The sequence below is a fragment of the Aythya ferina genome (assembly GCF_964211825.1).
Source record: "Aythya ferina genome assembly, chromosome: 4".
Lineage (NCBI taxonomy): Eukaryota > Metazoa > Chordata > Aves > Anseriformes > Anatidae > Aythya > Aythya ferina.
In genome coordinates, this window is record NC_140300.1 from 40,806,856 (window position 1) to 40,829,728 (window position 22,873).

Consider the following 22,873-nt stretch of genomic DNA (forward strand, 5'->3'; position numbering starts at 1 on the left):
CCAGAAATACTGAAATGAATTCCATCTCTCCTCTCAAAAGCCACCACTCTAATCACTCACTTGTCCAGTATGGCCACCTAACAGTATCTGCAGTACGAGCTGGGACACCGTATGAAAGATGTTACCTGAAAGCCCATACAAATGGGAGAGACAGACAAAAATATTTCCACCAGAAAATACAGGTACTATCTTAACTGCTTACTTACCTTTGATCTAAAATGTCTTTAAAAACATGCTTTTAGTATCTTTAATTATGTCTAATACAGCTGAATATAGCTCGGTATATTTCTGGACAACCAGATATAATGGACAAAGGCCAGATATGACATGCTACAAATGAAGAATTACATTCAACTGATTCAACTGATTATGGAATTAATCTTTTTTGTAATAATAAAACAAGGATCCCACAGCGTCTCATCTTCTTTCTTTAATATTAAAGTAATGAAAAAGAGGGAGAAAAAAATTATCATCTCCTGGATAAATTTAACTTCATTCCTGTTCTTCATCACCTGCGCTTTCTGATCAAGCTATAGTGCAGCTTTCTGTCTTCAACTCATGATGGAAACATCACTGGGGTCGAACAGGAGTGCAACCACATGCCTACCTTCTCTCTCTCTCTCTCTCTCACCGTTAGGATGATCTATTGACACCTTTGGCCTAGGGCCTTTTACAAGATATTACAAAATGCAAGATACTAAGAAAAGACATGGCCAAGTGTATATGCTAAACAAGAAATGCAAAGTCAGAAGACAGCTATTGCAAGAGGCAAGCAGCTGCTGTTATTTATTCAAATACTTAATATATTCAAATTGCAGGCTATCTGGTTATTTTCTTGCAAAACATTACCATTTGTAATGAAGCATTCTTGGAAAAAAATAACCAAATCAGCAACAAATAATAATCTGGATGGTGTTTTTATTTTTAGCCCTTTAGTGAGTTTATGATAATTTCTCCAAGGCATTACAGAGAGTGCTATTCAATCAATCAAGCCATTAATCTAATTTTTTAATCTCAAATATGACCAATATTGTGAAGAAAAAAAAGTAATTTACTTCCCTTTCTTCCCTCACATAACAAAATGTCTGTAGTACCTTGGTTTCAGTATCTAATGACACATGGGATGCTCTGACATAGAAGAAAACTATACACATGAAAGAGAAGAAATAATATTAGAGATACATTTCTATGCCCACGTACACATTTATTCAATGGACTTCAAGTATCTGGTAATATGTGCTAAAGATTCTCTTGTGAGTTAAATGCTAACTGTGCCTTTCATTGCACACATCCACAATGGTAACTGCACTTTGTGGCACTCGTTACCTAACACATTTCTTTTCTTTTTCTGGCCAAGATTAATGTAGAGGTTGAAATTAATTTTTAAATAGTTGTCAGGATGAATCAAAGGCTCATAAACCAGAGGTATTCAGGCTGTAGTGAATGGATTTTCTTCCTCTCTGGCTTAAGAAACATTAAACATGTCAATGCTCTCTCCTTACATGCCAATAACAAAACAAATAAAATAGAACTTGCCTGCATTTGGGATGTTTTAACTCACCTCAACTTGCTGAAGCACATTCACCTAACCAAATGTTTCTGGCTGGAGAAGACGTGCAGCTATTCAGGTTCCGTGCTCAGCACCCCATGCACTCGGCAGGACCGCTGTTGGCACAATACCCGTGGGGGCCTGACGGGCCTGGGCACTGCTGGCTCCAGCAGGACGGTGCTGAAGTGCCATGTACTGGCCCAGCTTATTTCCCTGTCACTGGGACAAACTGGTAACCCTGTGACTAATCCATCAATGGCAGAACAGCCCTACCAAGCTGCGTCTGCTTTGTTCAGTTAACAAGAGTTGCTCTGGCAATGACACTGAATCACCCAGGCACTACACCATCCTGCAAGGCTCATCCTGAACTCTTCCTCACCCCAGCCTGCAGGCCAAGGAGCAGCAGCTTGCCATGGGCCAATGACAGGAGGAACCACACAGCAAGGAGAGAGGGAGAGGGAGCCTGCAGCAAGCTCCAGCCATCCTCTGCCACCTGCACATGATGGTGCACAGCAGAGGAGCAAGGCAGCGATGAAGTCTGTGTTTTCAATGGCAAGATGTGCAGCTAAGAAAAATACCTGGAAGAGCCTCTCCAAACCTTCCTTCTCCCCACAGCACTTGGCTGCAAAATACAGTTCAGCTGGGATGCTTTTTATGCCAAGTTGCAAACTTTTTCAAGTGTAACAATATATTCAGTGGTGACAGGGAAAAGAAAGACCTCAGTTCTGTAACAGTGGCTTCTGTAGCACTTACATTTCAAGAAATGGACAGATTTCATGAACAGAAGATGAATGTAAGATTTTCTACCTTGGCTACCACAGGCTTTGCTGAGAAACATATGACATTTCTTGATTCCCCTCTGAGAGCTTCAGGGTGATACTAAAACCAGTCCTCTACTCATCTAATTAGCAGTCAGGCCCAGCTGGGGGATGGCTGCTTCTTTAATGCTTTGTCAAGTTTTGATTGAAGCTCTGAGAAGTGGCATGTTTCTGACACATCCTGGAAGATACAATTCTTCATGCTTGGCAACAGCCAGAAGTCAGTCAGAAAAGTAATTAATTGAATTATTTGAATAGAATTCCAATTTGGGAGGGACATAACTCTTCTCCAAGATATCCTATCAATGTGTAAATATGGATTTCTCTTACGTCGTACATCAAAATCCAAATATCTGAAGTATTTCCTTTTACAGATTTTATACCTGCAAACCTGAACAATGTGACAGCCTGGAAGTGCCCAGCTCTGGAGCACCCTCCCAGGGCTCAGCATGAGTCTGAGGGTTCTGGCAGCCCCATGCAGCTCGAGCCATTTTGGCTGTCATGCTTCCCACGAGCTCAGCAGTGCTTGCTCTCTGCACAAGGACTTCATGTGCTGCCAACCATGGGCTTGCTTTCCTGCCATACCCCTGTTGCTGGTGGCATCTGTGTGAATGGATTTTACAATACATTCTGGATTATGTGTAACATTTTAAAGCAAACGTAAAGCAAAGCATGGACTTTATGTTTAAAGAACAGTATTGTTTGTTTCTCCAGAACAATAAACAGCTCAGCCTAGTATCAAAGAGAATGATAACCCATGGTAACAGTGCTGTAGTGACTGTCTGAGCATATAACCAAGACTGGTCTGTTGGATTAGTATAAGACACCACCTTTTGCTACTGACTTTGTTCTCTTTGAAAATAACATTGCTTTACAATCTCGTTTAGTTTCTTCACAGTTAAATTACACGGGAAATAGTATACATGTTAATGGGATGGCATTTCAATGGAATGTTAACACTAAATAAATTTTACTAATATTTTCATAGTTGCAACAAGAGTAACAAGTCTCAGAGACCATCCAATGAGAGTTCAATCCTAGCTTTTCTGTTCTTTATGGTACAATTATAAATTGATCAGAATATCAGCTGATCCCTGTTTTCTTTTTCCTTTAACAATAAACATAGGCTGAAATTACATTTTGTAATTGGAAACCAAAGCAATATTTTTGGAAAAAAAAACACACTCATTTCTGTGCTTCAGCTGTTTCAGAAAAGCAGCAGCACAGATAATGTCCCAGAATTTTACGAAGGCTAACCGTGAAGCATTACCTATAAGAAATCAAACTGGGTAAAAGGATAATTCCCTGCAGGAACTCTCTTTTATGGGGCATTCAAGGCATTGGTCTCAAATTGAAGTATCAGAAAATGGGACTACAGAAAAAAATGGCAAAGAGAAGAGCAAGACCCAGTAAGTAGCAGTAATACTCAGGCGTATATCATAAGTGGAATGACTACAAACTGTGATCTACAACCTCTTGCATAAAGCTGTCTCAGTGCCAGAGGACTAGAAAGGACACCAATTTCTAATGAGGTTTCATAACAGAAATGGACAACTACGGACCAAGTACTGCAAAGTTATTCAGTGAGGTTTCTCACCAAAGGCTCTTAAAGAATAGAGGCAGCTCTGAATAAAATGGGAAGGCCCTCACATGCAAAAACAAGGGGTTAAGAGACAGTGTCTTGGTGTTGCGAAATGGAGAGCTACCAAATGGCAGAGACACCCAGGAACCACATAATGCTGCAGGCTGGGGAGCCAGGACTAAACATTCACCCCGCTTATACACTTCTCCAGACAGCTACTGTTGTTTTCTTTTATTAGAAACAGGACCACGGGCCAGACGGTCCTGGGTCTGGGTGTGTTTCAGGTACGGAGGCAGTGGGGTGGGCTGGGCACTACCTGTGAGCATTTAGTGTTCAGCTGCTGCTGGGGCCCAGGAACACCGGAGCAAAGCAGAAAGCAGCAGCAGCAAGACAGGATGCAAGGCTGACCTGGGGCTGCATCACGCCTTATGCTGCATGCAAACCCGTTTTGGTGGACATGCATGAAAACACGAGTTTTCACCCTATGCTCTATTTTCCTAATTACTCTAGAGCCCTTGCTTTGCAGCGATGTGGGTGCTTTCATCTCCTCCCACCCCCATTCTACATTGGTTTCCTATCTCTCTGTTTAAAAGCAGATGGATATTCGTTCAACTTATCCTCTGCCTCGTTTCTTGCTTCCTCTTGGCACTGCTGGGGCCTTCCTTGGTCCCTCACCCATCTCCCAAAACATTTAACTGTAAATCAGGGCTCCTTAAAAGGCTAAGGAAAAGGGAGCGCCTGCTGGAAAGAGAAGTGACACTTTTTCCTTCCAGCCTTTCCTTTTCCCTGTTACCAGAAGAAGAAAGTTTGACACAAACTCTTCTTTTTTTCCTTAGACAATCTGGTCACGAATCACTTTTCACTGCAGAAGTACAAGTATCTAATAGGATAGTTAAGTGACCTGTAAAGAAAAAAGACCCGCTGATGTTAATGACTGGCTACAGTATTTAAATAACTGATAGGAAAGTTTTCGCTTTCATCCTGAGGTGAACAACAATAACCTCCAGCTGAGCTGCTCTCGCTTCATTTCTTTTGATGCTAAAACCAGGAGAGGCAAGATGCTTCTGGCTGTGATCTTTCCAGCAAAAAGCAGTCGCAGCCACTGTTTATTACTGTTTAGGGACAAAGAAATTTCTGTTCATGTTTTTGTAATCAATGCTGATCTTGCCAAGGCTGTAAGAGCTCAGAATATATTGACTTCCTCTAATTTTATGCAGAAACTGCAGCAAAGGAAAAAGAAGTAAAGAGCTATAAAACTTACAAAATCAAACAGCATGATAGTTGCATTTTTCCTGGGCTCGGTTCCCTTAGCGTCAGCTCATCAGTCTGCTGATATATCCAACGCTAATGAATCAACATGTTGTTCTTTATTCACACTTAATTACAGAAAAAGGGGTGGTTCTCTGAGAGGTTTCCCCAGACCCCAGCCCAAATCAAGGCACATGCTTTCAAGACTTTGCTATCGTGGCCAGGAAAGTGTTTCATTATAGCTGCTAATCATTTGCACTGAAGATGTCTCCAGAAATCCCCGCTGTTTTCCAGACGTTGTATGGTTTTAATGACACGTGTCACTTGCTATAAGTTCTCTATTCTGGGATTTGCCTTGCAATGCTTTGTGATTTTTTCATGTGCAAGGTGGCCAGACAGAATCCTTCAGGCAAGGTCTTACAGCTAGGATAGGCTCCAACTCATAGCAAAACACGCTGCAGGGATAATTTATTAGCAAAACACAACCTTTTCAGGGTTGTTGCAAAACACGCCCACTACCAAAGAGAATCTGCTTTGCTATCTCCGGTGGACTTACGCCAAAAGCAAATATGTCTTGAATAGCATCTGAAGTAGTCAGGATGGAGCACAGTGCAAACACAAGCCAGTCACTGTGCCTGGCGCTCTCAGAGCAGGTATAAATATACAGATGGGGAAGCTAGAGCAAACACGTCGAGTGACTAGACAAAGGCTCCCTGAAGATAAGTGCAGAGCATCCAGATCCCAGCCACATCCCAGACACTCTGCCAGGAAGGAAAGACAAGTAAGCAGAACAGCTGGGGCTGCTCCCATCCTCCTGGGCACTGCCCTGCCTGCCCCTGGTGCCCCCTCCTCCAACAGCAGGGCACTTCGGCAGGAGCTGGTGGATGCTGCCGTCGTCCTGCCCCTTCATGGGGACACACATGCTGAGTTTGTTGCCTTACCCTGCATTTGTGACCGCTTAAGGCCACATCACACTGCACAGGGATGTGCCAGAGGCTGGGAGGGGTGTGAGTTGGTGAAACATGGCCAGAAGTGCAGCTTCCCACTGCAAACACTCGGCCAGCCACCTCCAGCACAGCTAGCTGCAGCACGGACCTGGAATTCCTCTTTCTTTGACCCCATACCTTGACAGTATGTGAGCACATTTGGTAAAAATGAAACCTATGGGCATGCAAAGATCCGTGGAGTACTGAGATAAAACGGGGGAAACAAATAAACGGTGCTGGAAGTAACTGGAGCTGCTGATAGCATAATTAACTAATCTATGTGGAATTATGTCCTGCTAATAGAGTTACGTTCTGCTTGTGCTTTGCGAACTTCATGAGCAAAGACTATTGAAAACACATGTAAAATTGGGAAATAACCACGAGACTATACACAGACAAAAGTAGCCATTACTATGCAGATTAATAACAGCTTTTCTTCTAAATTTAGAGACAGAATCAGTGATTTTTTGGATGCAGTGACCAATCCTGCTCATTTACTCCTAACATCAGAGATGTTAAAAAAATTACTAGTGCCATATGCAAAATCAACAAAATTTGACCCTGGAGAATAAAATATCATTAGAAACTTTCTAAACCATTAAAAAGGAGAAAAAAGAAAGAGGGAAGAAGGGGGAGGGAAGCGGGAAGAGGGAGAGAGACATGTCTGCAAAAAATCCCATTTCAGCTGAAATGCCTGAGTTCTAAAATGATGTTTCAAGCTATTTTAATATGTCTGAAAATACCTCTTCAGTCCATGAGGCCTCTTCTACAACTCTGGCTGAAAACTATTCATTATAGGAAATAGATGTGGGGGACCAGATGAGTGTTTTTTAATCGCTGTCTCTCATCACTGGTCCCCATGACCAGGACTACATCAGCTCCCAGTTGAAGTCCAGCACATTTTCTGCCTGCACTGTCAAACCTGACCATCAGAGCAGCTTTACAGGACACCCCTCCTTCTGCAGAGAAGACAAAATTGCACAAAAGCAGCCCTCAGGATCCCTTGCCTACTAATCCGACACAGAAACCCCCCAAACCAAGACACTGAAACAACTGTGATTGAAGCCACATGCTCAGTTGGCTCCAAGTGGGCTGGAGCTGTTTGCCATTTTAAAAGCACAGGTGACTGAAAGAGCAAAGAGCTAGGAAACAACACTGTAAATTTGGTGCGGTTCTGAGCATCACTGCTGGGCAAGTTCCAGTTCACGTGACCCCTAATCAGCTGGGCAAGGAACAGGTTCGTAGCAGCAATCCTGGAACTTTGTGAAATTGCCGCAGGGGATTTTCTCTCTTCTTACTCAGATAAAAGTTCCCCAGAGGTGTAAAAGCACTAACTGCTTTCATCACTCTGTGCAGGGTGATGGGATTAAAAATAACCGATAAGAACAGTGAATGAAAATGGAGCAAAAGAAGAAAATGTTGGAAATGACTGGTAAAAGTGGAACAAAAGGACAAATAAACCAAATCTGAGCCAGACTATCGCTGACACATTGCCAAAGCCTCCAAAAGCAGTTGAACATCTCTCAGTATCATTGGATTTTTGTGGGAGTTTTGCAGACTTCTGTGATAGGAGCCCTTAGTCATCTCTTTGAATGAGCCCCGTCTCACTCATTCGCTCCTCATATGGAAGCCGTTCCATACCTTCGGACATACTTTTCCATATAGGGGATGGATAGGTTTGATTTATAGTGGCAGGTTTGCCAACACTTTTTCTAGTTGCTGCCATCTTAAAGACAAACTTTCCCAGGAAGAAAAAGTCTTCAGTCATTATGCTGAGTGTAAGTCACGGAGCCTTCATCTTTGTCACCTCACGTTAGTGTCACTGGGCTGACCGATGCCACGAGTCTTTGTGCCTCCTGCAAAGGCGGGTGTCTAGCTTTCATGGAGAATTAGCCCACATTTCTTTTTAATCCGTGTCAACAAAATCATTCTGAAAACTACAAAACAACATTGAAGCTTCCTTATTTCTCAGTTCAAGTACTCCTTGCCCACCCTTGGCCAAACATGTGCTCCTAGGGACCCAGCAAGTTTGACGTGGGACCTGCGCAGCGACCTTCCTGCAGGCCAGCCACGGGAGGCAGACCGACAGGGCACCAGGTCCCAGGGCAGGCCCCCCTGTACGCTGTGCCCTGTCAAATCTCAGCTCACTGGGCTGCTGTGGCCTCAGACACTTCCCAAAACACCAGCTGTATTGCACTGCTGATGTGGCAGCCAGTACACTCTCCCATCAGACCTCCTGAAGGCTGGACAGAAGTTGAAAAACCCCTCAGAAAGTTCAATGTCACCGTGGAGGAAGATCTCCTCTCACACTTGGTGTTGATGCCATGGGTGGCAAGGAGCCACACCAAGAAAGGACCTGACAAGGAGCCAGCTGCGTACCTCTTCTGCGGAGCAGGGGAAGGAAAGGAGGGGAAACGTGCAATGCTGTCAGCTGCCTCCCTCGAAATGTCCCCTGACGCAGTCGCAGCGTTTTCCACTGGCCCCAGCCCGGTCAAGGCCATAAACCAATTAGGGGGGGGATTTGTAACCCCTGGCTATTTATGAGCTATTTTAAAAAGTCTGCAAATTTCTGGATGAAGTAAACAAAAATCAAACACACACCTCAAAATAGAGAGGGACATGTCTTATTTTGTTTTACGTCAGATAGAATCAAGAGCAATAAAGTCTGCCTTGTTTTTGCTGGAGAGATGTTGTTTGCTCGAGAGCCTTGCAGAAGAAACCTGCCACCCTGCTGAATCTTTGGACCTTTCTTTTTGGGTGTTATGATTAAAGGCGTCTAAAAACAAGGGACCTGTTTCCATATACTGAAATCAGAAAGGTAGAACTAGTAAAAATAAAACAAAAATCATGGCTAAGACATATTATTCAGACTGAATGAAATTCACATCCCTCCTCAAGAAATCAATTTTTATTTCATTAGTCTCCCTAATACCATTAGTTTTGCAATTCTCCAGCTGTCCATACAATCCCTTAGGTAAACAACACTTAAAATGTCTAATGTAAAAGGAAAAAAAAAAAAACACACAACAAGCAGAAGATAAATGTTAGGTCTTTCCTGCATTATGAACAGGCATAAGCTTAAATAAAATTGGATTTCGAATTGATATAGTTTAATTCTCTAGGGCAAACCAGTTTAGAATCATTTGTAAGAATATCAACTTCTGAGAACGTAAGAGTACAACAAACTTCCAGTGCTGCTTCATACATCGGGGATAAGGTCTCACAGGCAACAAACTCCATTTCTAACGATGGTATCGGGGTTTTCTGAAGACACAACTCATTTGGTTTGGTTTACATGATAAAAAAAGAACATGAATAGAGATGTAATTGAGAACAACTGACACAAAATTGAGAACAAGACATCTAAAAACATCGATGGGGGAAGGGGATGTTTGCTTAAATGCACTCCTGGATTATTTTTACTGGTTGTTGTTTGTTTATTCCTACCCCAACTAAGCTATCTGGAAGTTGCTAATACTTCTCTGACTGATTCAACTGCCAGCTCTGTAGCCTCGCATAGGGCTGATTTAACCATGTCTGTGTCTGTTCAATCTAAATAAGTCACCAACCCAAGCCCTGCCTCACATAGCCGAAGAACATGAAGCAGAAGCTAAAATTCTCCGCTTACCACCTTGTCTGCTGAGCTCTCTCTATGCCAGTCTTTAGCAGTACACTGATGAGTTGAACTAAACTGTCTGGTGCCACAGATTCTGCTTTTCTGCATTTGACCCTGTCTAGAAACGATCTTCTAATTCTACCAAAAGGCTGGATGTCATTCCCTGTAGCTGTAACACTGCGGTCCTCTCCAGTGGCTGTAATATATCAGGTAAACTTTATCAGCTGAGAGTAGGCCAAGGTGTCCAAGTCACAGGGAAAGTCAATAGCAGAGCTGGGAACACAGCTCTGGCTTCCCAGCTCACCCACGTGCAGGTCTGTGAATCGCTTTCTTCCACATAAGCACATGGCAGAGCAGCTCGACCTACCAAGGACTTACATTGCAAAATAAGGAACATTTTCTGATACCTCAGCTCATGAATTTACCTTATGTGATTCCCAGAACATAACTATCAATGTTCCTGAACAAAATGCAGCCACAAGCCACGCAGAGCTTGTTTCTTATAGGAAATAGTGTAACAAAGCAGACTGACTGCAGGAGAAATGTGCCACAGCTCACCTGATGGTCTGGGCGATACACACTGCCAGCATTTGCCTACAACCAAGGTGCTGTTTCTAGGAACCAGGAAGCCAGGCTAGACAAACAATTGAGAGGGGAGAAAAATAGAAATAGAAAAAGAAACAACAACAACAACAACAAGAGGCTGAAATGCGGAAAGCAGTTATTCTGACTGGACAGCCAACCAAAGAAATAAAAGCACCACATCAGGATGGAGTTCAAGGACAACCTTGTGGCAAAGAAGTATGATCCTGGGATTTATAAACAGGAAATAGTAAGCAGAAGCAAAGAGCCACTGAGAGTAAAATAAGAATAACGTGACTGTTCACAGCTGCAGGGAAGCCTGAAGCATGTGCGAGCTCCATTTATTGAAAACAGGACCAGGAGGTGACTTGATTATATGTATCCATTAACATATCTGTGCACGTGCCCTCAGTGACAGAAAATAATGGGTAGCAATAGGGCCTTTGTCTACCCAGAAAAAAGGCAGAGAGTCAACAGCTGGAGTCTTAAGGCGTGCTTTTCAAATCATAAATAAATCACAAAATGTTCAACTGTGAGAGTGATTAAACAGGGAGAAATGATTTATTTATTTACTGAGCATGTCCTCTGAGCTGAATAATGTGTTCAGCTAGTACATGAGAAACTGACTGCCACTTGATGATCTGTACTAAACAGATCAGATTATAAAAATCTAAAAACTCCTCTGCAATTTTCTAAACATGTACCCCAGCTTCTCAGAAGGTTGGCAACCTTGAGGTGGCAAGCTTATGAGGTCTAGTTTCAAACACACTCAGCTACTGCAAGAAGAAAATTTGACAAAATATGAACATTTCTGGGTTTCTTTCCACATGGACCAAAGTCCAAGGAAGCACTGAGGAAGTACTTGGATTCAGGGCAGTCACCGACACCTGCCATTGGAACTGTAGGCCCCAATGGCTTTTGGGCTTAAAGTAACCTGAGTGCTGAGATGAGCCTATTTGACAGGAAGTTCCCCAAAAATTGCCATTCTCATGCAGCAGTCTCACTACAGAATTCATAATAGTCATAGAGCTGGTCCTCCTTGGCTCCGGAGGCAAGACCAGAGGCACGACAAGCAGCGTGCTACCAAACACGTACACCCTCTTGTAAGGTGATGTTCCAACTCCAGCACACAGCAGAAATCCTGATTCAGAAGAAACAAAACAAACTGAAAAGAGAAAAAAAACAACTCTACAACTGAAATACAGGAGAAGTGTTTTTTCAGGCTTGAACTAGACAAATGAACCATGTGAACCGGGGAATAGTTGGCAGTGGTAACGAAACCTCAAGCTCTGCAAGATACACCCGCCCTTAGCTAAAACTACACATCAGGCCTGAAAATGTTTGGAATAAGCAGGCCTCCTCACAGGAGAAAAAAGAAAAACAACCCTCAACAGCATGTGAAAGTCTAAATGTCCCAGAGAAAAATATTTATCCTTCTATAGAGGCAAAATGTTTCTCTATCCTGATCTCACATGGAGAAAGTTGTGGGAATGCTTTCTAATGCAATACAGAGAAACAATTATGCTCCAGGACCTTACACTTGTTAAATTTATGTGGAGCTTGGATACATAGCTTCTTTTAAAAATCTTTATAATACACGCCTTGCTATGACAGTAATATAAGCATCTCAAAAGCACACTTATAATACATGAAAAGCAAACACCTTAGAAACCTGTTTTCCCCCATTACAACCAGGGAAGACAGCTATGTATTACCATTCAGAAGTCACGCACCTTTTCCCCGCAATGAAATGAAAGCTAAATCCCCCGTTGGCTTATAATGATGCAGGACCAGACCTTTAGTATGTAAGGCCAATTATGTCAGGTACTGAAAAGAAGGAAAAACATAAACTGCTACTGAAAAACAAACAAACAAAAAAAGCTGGGCATTATTATTTATGCACTGCCCTTTAGACAACAGGTTTTAACAGACTGGCTTACAGGCCTTATTTTCCTAACACAGGATATGAGCAATTCCTATTGATTATGTATGGAAGTTACAGACATCCTGGAGAAAGGGAACAGGGCCCCAAATGTCCTGGCAGGTGCAAGAGCAAAACATTTTCTTAACACGCTACAGAACGTCTCGGCGTTTTACAGCTTGTCATTGTCAGTGAAGCAGAGCTGCAGGCTTCACGAAATGCCATTTTAAACAGCGGCTGAACGCATCACTACCAGATACTACCTGGCTAAAACAACTCCACAATCTCATTTCAGAGATGTTATTCCCAAAGAGTTACTTAGAAGAAGTTATAATTATTGAAGAATAAACCCCCCACAGACAAAGAAATCCCTCTTCATCTGCTCAGGGTATTATCCTTTTTCCGCTGTCAAACACGGGCATGATGAGAAGAAAAGGGTTATAGCTCTGATGTGCCTTTCAGATACAATGTCTCTATTTCTCTTTAAAGACACCATTATTTTTATGTCACCATTATCAAATCCTGTGTTTCGTAACTGAATGATACAGAGAAATTAATCTTCTTTATGCTTATACGCAATGCTTCTTAGCCTTTCAAGTATCCTGACTGGAAATGCAGGCTTAAGAAAACACATGGTTCACATCGAGGGAGCTCTCTGACCATGCCAGGTAATGCAGCATCTACACACAACTACATGTTTCTGGTGGTATGTGCCACATTAGGCAATGAAAATCTCATGTTTCTTAAAACCGCTATTTATAACATGAGGGTAGTGAAGAGTAATCTCCCTCGTATCAGCCAACAATTTTATTTCGGGCATTTTTCTTTGCGAACAGCTTTAGTACATTTCTTCCGGAATCGCCTTTATACATCTATATTCTCGAGATATTTACTGCAATAAGGCTGCAAACAAAATAGAGAAATAAAGCATCGTGTCCTGCCCCATGGGGAGTACTCCAGATTGACCAGGCAGTTGTTGTATCACCCCTATCTGCTCTCCAGGGAGCATCCTGGTTTCGTGAGGAGAGTCACCATCACACAAAGGGAAGGCCTGCACCTCGTGTCGTACTTGAAAAGCTGTAAGATTTCCAAAGAACATAGACATTTTGTCTGTACTTGATCTGGAAACGTAAAACAAAGTTTTGCAGTAATCCTCTGGGCCTAGGAAAAACCTCAGCATTATTCTTACAGTGAATGCAGCAGAAGGCTCAAAAATATGGGTCTGGGGCTTTTATGACACACAGGAGCACAGCGTGAATGCAAAGCAGGCAGAACTGGGTAACACGTATGCAAGGAATGACAGAAGGAAAGGGCAGCAGAAACAAAGAGCATGCAGCCTCTTTGCATCAAAGCTGCGCCTGCATCAGGTGCCAAAGCTCATGGAAGGGAAAAATGATTTCCCAAGAGACTCTGTTCCCAAAGGATGGTAATTCTGAGAATACAATGACGTACATTGCTTTTTTTTTTAAATGCAAACTCGCTGCATTATGTACACATTTAACAATAATAATGCTGCTGTCTTTGTGCTTGGGTGTTTAAATCTCTGTGTCATGAGACAGCAGCACTGTTATCCCATGGTTTTCCTCCTAAATTTTCTGATTCTGCTTATGTTCAGCATGGCTTTAAAGTAGCACTTCAGTTCCTTATTTCTTGTAAATGTTTTAGAAGTCTTAGTGTTTAGGGCAGTACCTCTCACATTGCCACTTGCTTTGAGTTAAGTTTGAATAAATCCCCTCTCACTTCTTGTTTTGTTTCTGCTCACCCTGTCTTGAAGTAATTCAAGGGCAGCAATTCAGCAAATTTAATGTTATTTATGACACAAAATGAAGGAAGTTCAGAAATAAAACAGGGAAATACCAAAATTTGAAAAGAATGTAGTCAGTAAGTAACACACTATGTTACTAAGCCACAATTTATGTAAAATTACCCCCAGAAGGTGAGCCTGGTAGCCTCAGACATTGGTACGTTAAATGTCAACATGCATAGTTCTTCTACTCCAAAAATATACTTGAAACATTGAAATTTGTACAGCCACTTCCAGAAGTCAGAATAGAAAGAACAAAAGGACCCCCAAACAAATGAAGGTCTTCTCCAATCCAGTCTTTTAGTGGTTATTTTTTTTTTAACACTCTTTTAACACACACAGCACTGAAATAACCAACAAAGTGCATGCACAAAGACTTCAGATTTGTTAGTAAATTCTTCTAGACTTCCTTTCCTCCTCGCTGATGGGCTGCTGTTTAGCTATATGAAGCACTGTCAGGTTACTAACAACCTAAGACGGAGCATCATGCATAAGGAGAAATGGTTTCAGACAGTTGTACATCACATGTGCAAGCAAAACAAAGTACACCTAGCTCAGTAAGTGCCATGCCTTTTTAAAATCCTGGTGCATTTTGAAAAGTATTTAAACCACTACAGAAAGGGCACTGGTGTGGTGAGGAAGAGCACTCATGTTAACAAAAACACAAACCAACCTTGTGCCCTGTAAGGACAACAGTTATAGTCGCTTCTGCCTTAAAATGTAGAGAGATGGCCTAAATGACTTTCTGAGGTCTACTTTCAATGCTATTTTTACAAGATTCTCTCAGTTACTACTTTGTAGCACTTACAGGCATCATGGTAATTCCTAAAAATATTCAGCTGGTATGTACTTGCAAAAAAAAAAAAAAAGTAGAAAATCATAGAAACAATGCATTCTGCATTTTACAGATCAGTTGCTTGCGATTTTCATCTCAAAATCTGAACGTGGCAATTTAAATCTTAGAAGAAAGACAAGAAAAACACAGAGAAGTTAAACCTAATACTCTAAACATAGGTTGGATGAGTCCATGCCCAGAAACAGAATTAAAAGGGTGCTCAGGTGTGCTCCCATTGAAATCAATGAGTAGTCTGATTTAAAATCCTAACATGGAATTAATGTCACCTCAACCCAGTTGGTAACAAGCTAGCCATCTCAAGGCTCTTCTTGCAGTTCAAAAAGATGAAATATTCGCCCTTTGCAAATATCCTGCTCTCTTCTTCAATGATAAATGGATCTCACCTGACTCATTCAGATTTGTGGCCTTGCTTGAAGGCAAACTGGGTTAAAAAAAAAAAAAAAAAAAAAAAAAAAAAAAAAAAAAAAGATGAATCCCCTCCAAGGCAATTCATACACTTTCATTAACCAAAATCTGCAGAAGATAGAGGAACTTGATCTCCACACACCAAAGGCTGCTCCTAACCACAAAGCTGTTCATTTCAGTTTACAGTAATTTGTAAAAAGTGGTTATAGAAAGCCCTTAGGGAAGAAGAATGACCACCTTAGTCAGCAACATACTTGTTTACAAGGAGTGAGAGAAAGACCATGAGTGGAATAGTTTTCTTTTTTCTTTCTCTCTCTTTTTTTTTTTTTTTTAAATCTCCTTAATCAGAGGTCATAGCAGAAGTGCATGTTGTTAAAAAGACAGTCTTTGTCAAGGATCCAAAAGGGAGGTCACTAGGCAATTATCTCAGTAAGCTGCAATGACCTGGAGGTTTGAAATCTGTCAGTCCTTTATATTTTCATTCCCCATATGTGTGGAGGTTCAGAGATATCCAGAAACTCCCAAAAAACGCTTGCAAAAATTTAAGGTACTCTTCAGTTGACTCTGTGCGGTATCTTCAGACTTGTTCTAGTAGAACATATTGTGGGGTAGCTTTTAAATCAGTTCGATGTCAGGCAGATTAGCACAAAACAGAGCAGCACAAATAGACAAACAAAGCTGACTTCTACCTAACGCCAGAGAAAGGGGCAGATGAGTTATCCCAAAAAATACAGTCCCATTTCTGATTGGAAGCAGTAGCCTATGCAAGTTGATGATCGCTGCATAAAGCTTGACTAAGAGTACTACTGAAAATGCTAAAGAGCAGAATGACCCTCAAAAAAAAAAAAAAAAAAAAAGGGAATTCAGTTCACCTACCACATTGAAGATCTACATCTAGCGATTGGTTATTCCCATGTGTGATTTAGCTGTGGAAAAAAACAAAAGTAACACCTGGGCCAAATAATGCAAAACAACTTCCCTGGATCAATGGTATTACTTCAGATTAGTTCCTCTTTAACTTGGAGCAACCTGCGGTTCACTACAGCTTTTATTACAATGTAAAGTTTGTAGAAATGTCCATTTCTCCAAGCTCTTGGGAAGAAGTCATTATAGAATGAATTAAAATTCTCATATCGCTATTTTCATGTGGGGGGCCTACAGCATCAGTTGAAAATAAGGCAAACAGCAGCAGGTTGTACGCAGGCAAGGCCTCCTGTAGTTATTAACACACGCTGCTAACACACGCTGCTCAGCTGGAGCGCAGGGAGTTAAGACATTCAGTTCTGAAATTCTCTTATCACTACTCCTGAGTGGAAAAGCAAATCCGAAAAGGTTGCATAGATTTGATAAAGTTTTTTTTTTTTTTTTGTGGTTTAGGAACAGAGGACTGGTGTATTATTAACGTGCTTAACCACTGAGATATTACCGATTCCCCATCTTGTTTCTCACTCAGCTATACTTCAGCATTAAATGCAGCATTCTGCACTTGGCTGGAAATACCTGTGTGCAGTAACAAGACATCTGGATTACAGCAAATGCTGCCCTTTTCAGTTTCCTTGTTTATTAAACCCTCAACAGTTTATGTATGTTATGTGAACTCTTCCTAGGGGATTTGGTCTTAAATTATGCATGACTTAACATTTCTAGTCACTAACACAATACTTTCTACATCTTGCAGTAGTTGCTTAATTCCGTAACTCCCCTAAAACCAACTCGGTTACATTAGAAAGCATCAGTTTTACCCCTCGCCGCCCTATATTTTCTTCATTTTTAGACATAAACAGTTGGAAAATTGAACTGTATCTTTCAAAAGCCACCACTTAAAAAAAAAAGGTTATGTGAGCAAATAATAAGTATTTACATACTCATGACATGCAGATCATTAATCTTCAAAATGTCTTTGCTTGGTGTACAGCATTAGCCAAATGCTCCGCTGGCAAAACCTGACTGGTTTTGTTGGAGTTACACGAGTCCAGTTTGAAGAAGCTGGAGAAATTGACCCAAAAAAGGCACAAATCTGGAACTGTAAAGAAAGAAGACTTTTGTAGTCCTGTATCTTGGGCCAATGGAGGCTGATGGTAGGCTTCAAAACGAAACAAAACTGCTGCCTGAACTGCAGATGGCCAAGCAGGCACTTTGTTTTGGTGGGGTCTTCAGAGCAGCTTGCTGAATCAGAGGCAATGAGGGCTGGGGGTGCAGCTGGAGACCTCATGGCACTGTCTGAGGTTTCTCTCCATGCTGAGCCCCTCAGAATGACAGCTGCTGACTTCGAAAGAAACTGATTGACTATGATAACAAAAGAAGGGTGAAAGGGCTACACTTATAACAGGGCAGGAATACAGTCATACATAGTAGAGTCATACATAGGGTGGGCCAGGAAAAAAAAAAAAAAGGAAAAAAGTGAATTCAGGATGAAAAAAAAAAGAAGACTGAAGGACCTTGACTGCTCTAGCTGCCAATGTCTGCCATCCTTTGGAAAAAAACTGCAGAGGTGATGTAGGACCACCACCTTTGAGAGCAGACAGAGAAGGCTCAGTTGTGACACACTTAGCTACTTACCTAGAAGCTAAAAATCCACCTGTATCAAGTCAGTTTCCCAAGGGGCCTCTTTAGTGACTGTGGCAGCTCCCAGATTACTCAGAGCCTTGGAAAATCCTGAAAGCCATCACATTCATAAATGGATACCCTGCCCTCTCCTTCCCCACCAGAATCACAGCTGTACCCAGAGTTTTGTGCTACCAAGTCCTTCCTTTTGAAAGAAAGGCCACGTGGCACCTCTCAATCTATTGCCTTCAGGATCTTCTGAACTCCACGGTGAGAAGTACCATGCAATTTATACACTCACCATGGGCAGAAATACCCAGACGCAAGTTACACAGGTGTGTGGGACAGGCCAATTCCCTACAGCGGTTAGGACAAGTTTGGCAGGTCCAGCTAAGTAAACACAGCACTCCCAAATAAAGTACACGCACTGTGACCCTGTGACTCCACGCTGAGGTTTCCTGTTATCCTGGCAAGATTGTCTAGTCCCTGGCTTGTCCTCTGTGCTGTTATTAGTTCAGCCCTGTCTCTACTGGCTGAAACCTCAACTCTGTGATGGCAAAAGACATTCTTATACCATTTAACTCAGAGACTATACTGAAAGGCAGCTCCAGAAAAGGCAAGGTATCTATAGTTTTAATGCTTATTACCAGGCTCTGATTACCTCTCAGTTTCCCCATAGCACTTGCTGCAGCCTGGGAGCTGCACATTGTCTTAATTTCGTTAAGCTTTTACCTCCCGACACTTGCTACGTGTTAGCTAACATAATTTGTTTTCCCCTTGTGAGGAGGCTTCCTGAAAGCTGGAGCTGCAGTCTGGCTTCACCCTGTGCAAATAGGCTGCAGTAATCTATATAGATAAAGCACTCAGGGTCCGCACCAGGGTGCCCTTGTGATGCGCTCCTCAGCTGCGGCAGTAATATGGATAAGAGACAGCAAAGCCTCTGACAACGCACAGATTCATTCACTCTAATTAGACTTAGATCTTCCCTGCCCTCCTTTGTATCTTGGAAAGAAAGACGGGCAAGTACAGGAGGCTTCAGTATTCAGACATTACACAAACTATCAGCACCACATACACTGATACTCAGGATTCATATCAAGACCTCCAGACCAATGGACTTAACTGAAACAAGGGAAAGCCGATGTAATAAGCATGTTTTCTTTACAAGACGTATTCCCACCTCTCCCCTAAGTCAGGATGAAAGACTTGTTACATAGCTTCCATGTGCATGGTTACATAGGCTGAGAAACAATCATCGTTTATGGAGAAAGAAAAGAAGTTAAAAGTAGCACACAAGCTCATTTCAGAAGAAACACACACACAAGACAGGTGACAGAACTGTGAATCTAAATACATAGGCTTTGGTCAGCATTAAAAGGTAATGAAGAAGAGTAATCACAGAATTATAAGCTGGTCAAAGGAGGAATGTCATAGTGATAAAGCATGGCTCTTTTTTTTTTTTTTTTTTTTTTTTTTTTCCATAAGAGAAATTAAGGAGAAAAACTAACGGGATGAACGTGCTGGCTGCTCTTGCCAAATTCCACAGACATCAGCCCGAAATTTAATCCCACGAATCGCTAAAAGGAAAATGTTTGCTTCAAACAGCTTACTCTTAGAAGTGCTCCCCCCTCCTGCCCTGAGCCTGCTCCTGAATGAACTGCTGTCGCTCAGCCCCCTCCCGGAACCAACACAACAGATTAACTGTTAGATAATCTGATTTGGGGAGGGGGGGAAGGCTACCCAGCAGCCATGCCACACGCTGCTAAGAGCACACGGTGTAAAAAGTCACAAATACAAGGCTGCACACCCTGGTCCTCCTACTGCCTTGCACCAAGTTTGGAAGCATTTCTTCTCCAGCCAAAAAAGGCAAAAGGATTTCATATGGCGACAGCTCTTTGCCTGGGATACCACGTAGCACACGGATGCTGCTCTCCGATTTATGAGATTATTCTACAACGATAAGCACTGCAAGTTAAAAAAAACAGCCATTTTTCCTTTAATTGCATAAAACTACTGAACGTATGTTTTTTATGTCCTAAAGTAGACTGCTAAACCCCAGCATGTCGTCTTTTTTATTTTGCCTTCAGCAGTTTTTTATTAATTAAGTCTATTCTTCTCTATCTTTGCAGTGATCCTTTCCATTTGGTTTTACTTCTTGGTGTCAAGTCAATGTAAACGGCTGTTGCTGAATTAGAGATCTGCTTTTCTCCATCTAAAGAAGTGATTTAAATCATAAAGAACCTTCCAGGAAAGAAACAGGCAACGGAGCATAGCAGCTGCTGCTTTTCCAGAGCAGCTGGACAGCAACAAGCTGAAAACATCACAGCATTACACTGGCTTTTCAAAATTAGGACATGAATTTGCTTTCTGTGATTTATCCCTTTACACACTACACTGGTGCAAAGAATCTTGATTTGCTTTGTCGGGGCCTCCACAACAAAACCATTATTTTATGTGACTAAGTGTTTTATAAGCATTGTAAAGGACTCTAAGGTTTATGCTCTTAAGTGCAAAAGGGAAAGGAGATATATGCAGAGGTACGAGGAAATACATGATGCTGAAATTCATATCCCAGACTATCCCATGCCACCTTTCAGAACAGGGGAAATTTTTTATGGATTTAAGCAGTCATTAGAGAGCTATTTAAATCAAACTTTTAGCCTAGTGACTTTTCTTTTAACAACTTGGTTTTCATAATACTGAACTAAGGGTAAGGGCCACTACTTTTAGCTCCCCAAATGTCCTATTTATCACTTTCCCTTACCTGTAGGCAATTTCTTTCTAGGCTTTCTTTTCTAGGTTGTTCTGTTTCACTTTTTAACTGTGTGGAATATCTGCATTATACTATTGAAATTTTTTTTCAAAGGACTGCCTTCGTTGCTACTTCGCACTTGAGCTGTCAGTAAGAGGCTCTGCCCAATTTTCTCTCTGTCATGGGAACTCAAGCACTGATGTCTTCACAGTCCTATATCCCGGCGCTCCAGCTTTAGGAGATCCCTATAGCCAGGAGATACATTGCTATGCAGGTACACAGGAGCCTGCACTGCATGTGCAGGGTGACACTTGCCTCTCCCTGGGCAGCAACATTCACTTGCATATGTGACGTGGGCTCTCCATGCAACAAACCTGCGTGCTCAAAGTCTCCCAAATACCTAGGAAGGCCCTAAATTGGCCAATAGGGACTGTGCAGGTGAGGGAATTTCACTCTGTAAGCATGTTTATCACCCTAGGAACAAAGACAAGGCTTAGCACAGCTACCTTAGCAATTAGTTAAAGGAATGAGATCTGCTCTGAGTGGGCTTGGAAAGGGTATTTGAGGCCTACTCTTTGCAAATTTAATTGCTACACATGGACTGTGGGTTGCAGAGCACCTTCTCCCCAAGCATGCTTCCTTACAGTGGCATGAAATCCACTTAAAACAATAAAAGAATCCACACCTTATATCTTCACTGCAATCTCTTTTTCCTTTGTTTAGGCTGTAACATCACATGCTGGATGGTATGGAAGGCGTCTCAGAATGGAATCACCGAAGTTTTTGAAAAACCGACAAAACAGCTGGCTACACTGTCTAGTACAGAGGAATTTCTAAGTAGAGCCTAAGGAATTGATTTAGTGTATACATCGGACCACTATACTACAGCTGAACAGCACTGGTATCCTGTTCTGTTCATGATGAGCCCAGATGTGTGAAATAAGATAAAATGGAGCTGCAGGAGAAATGACCTTCAAGCTGCAGTACAAAACAACCGCCCGCCAGCACATCATCCGTGCAACATATGTATGGAGAGCCTAGAGAGGGAGGTGAACAGGTGCACATTTGGCACTCATTAAGAGTTACTGCCTACAATTAGTCAGAATCCTTGACCATTAATCCCAGAAAGACCCTGTTACAGAAGACGTTCAGTCATTTGGCCAGATGTTTCTTACACAGCTTTTAAGAGGAACTGCTCTATGTCTGTATCGTAAATATTTGACTGTCTTAGTCATTCAACAATGGAACTTTATTTAGCCAACAGCTTGTTAACAAAAAGACAAACAAACATACAGCTTCCTAGGGATGTTTTGGTTCTTTGCCATACAAAAATTACAGCAACATTCAATGAAACAATACTGTTTCAGAATTATTATTATTATTTTTTTGGAAAGCCATGAATTTATACTGCCGTAAAATAGCTCTGAAATCATAGTAACATTCTCTTTAGTTCTTTTTAGTTCTAGCTAAAGTTGCGTGAATCATTTTCAGTCTGATGCCTTTACTGATTTAGAAATGTACTCTTGCAATTATGTCAGGCAACTAAATAGCTCTTTAAAAATTAACACAATCTCCCCCCAACCCATGTAGCACGTATTTTTACTAGCTATACCACTAACCATTTCAAACAAGCAAAGAAAAAGATTCAGAAAGTGGAAGCAGATATTATACTAAATGGAAAAAAAGTCTCTAACAATGCTTCACAGAGTTCAAAGTCTGTAAGAGACTCGTTTCCAATTTTGAAAGGAAAAACAAAGCAGATCCCATTCTTTTTGGAACAAAAATGCATCAACTTCAATGGAAACAGAATCGAGTTCCACGTGTACAAATTTCTTCCAGTGCAGTTCAGCTAGCAGAAGCCTGGCTGTTTTCTCCATAAGTATGCACTTCAGTTGTTCCTGGCTGCAAAGAACTTTCAGAAATTCATGCACTTCTGTGTTGTTAAAACACAAAATCCAAAGCCAAGTCTTTGGATCCGAACACAACAAACCTCTGAGGACTATGTTTGTTATCTAAGCAAAACAAAAAGATGACAACCAACAGGGCAAGATTTCCAAAGGTACCCCCAACAAAATAAATAAATAATATTAAAAAAAGTCCCAAACAGTCTTTCTTATGGTCAAATGTCTTCTGTAGTAAAGATGTTCTTAGGACATTTTAGACTTATCTGTAGACCCCCCAAAATTTTAGCTGGCTTTCTGATCCAACCT

At 41.6% G+C, this 22,873-nt stretch overlaps 1 protein-coding gene and 1 long non-coding RNA gene across 4 annotated transcripts in view; both read right to left on the minus strand.

The window, feature by feature from the left end:
• The window catches only part of RNF150 (ring finger protein 150), a 143,268-nt gene that overhangs the window by 57,569 nt on the left and 62,826 nt on the right, over window positions 1-22,873 (minus strand). The window lies entirely within an intron of this gene.
• LOC311435640 lies at window positions 13,200-18,093 on the minus strand. 2 transcript variants are annotated; one of them, XR_014692296.1, is made up of 4 exons: window positions 17,927-18,093; window positions 17,233-17,390; window positions 16,244-16,293; window positions 13,200-13,379 (listed from the first exon to the last, which is right to left on the minus strand). It is a non-coding gene; the product is annotated as an uncharacterized lncRNA (long non-coding RNA). The 2 variants fall into 2 exon arrangements; XR_014692297.1 differs by lacking the exon at window positions 13,200-13,379 and adding an exon at window positions 15,333-15,383.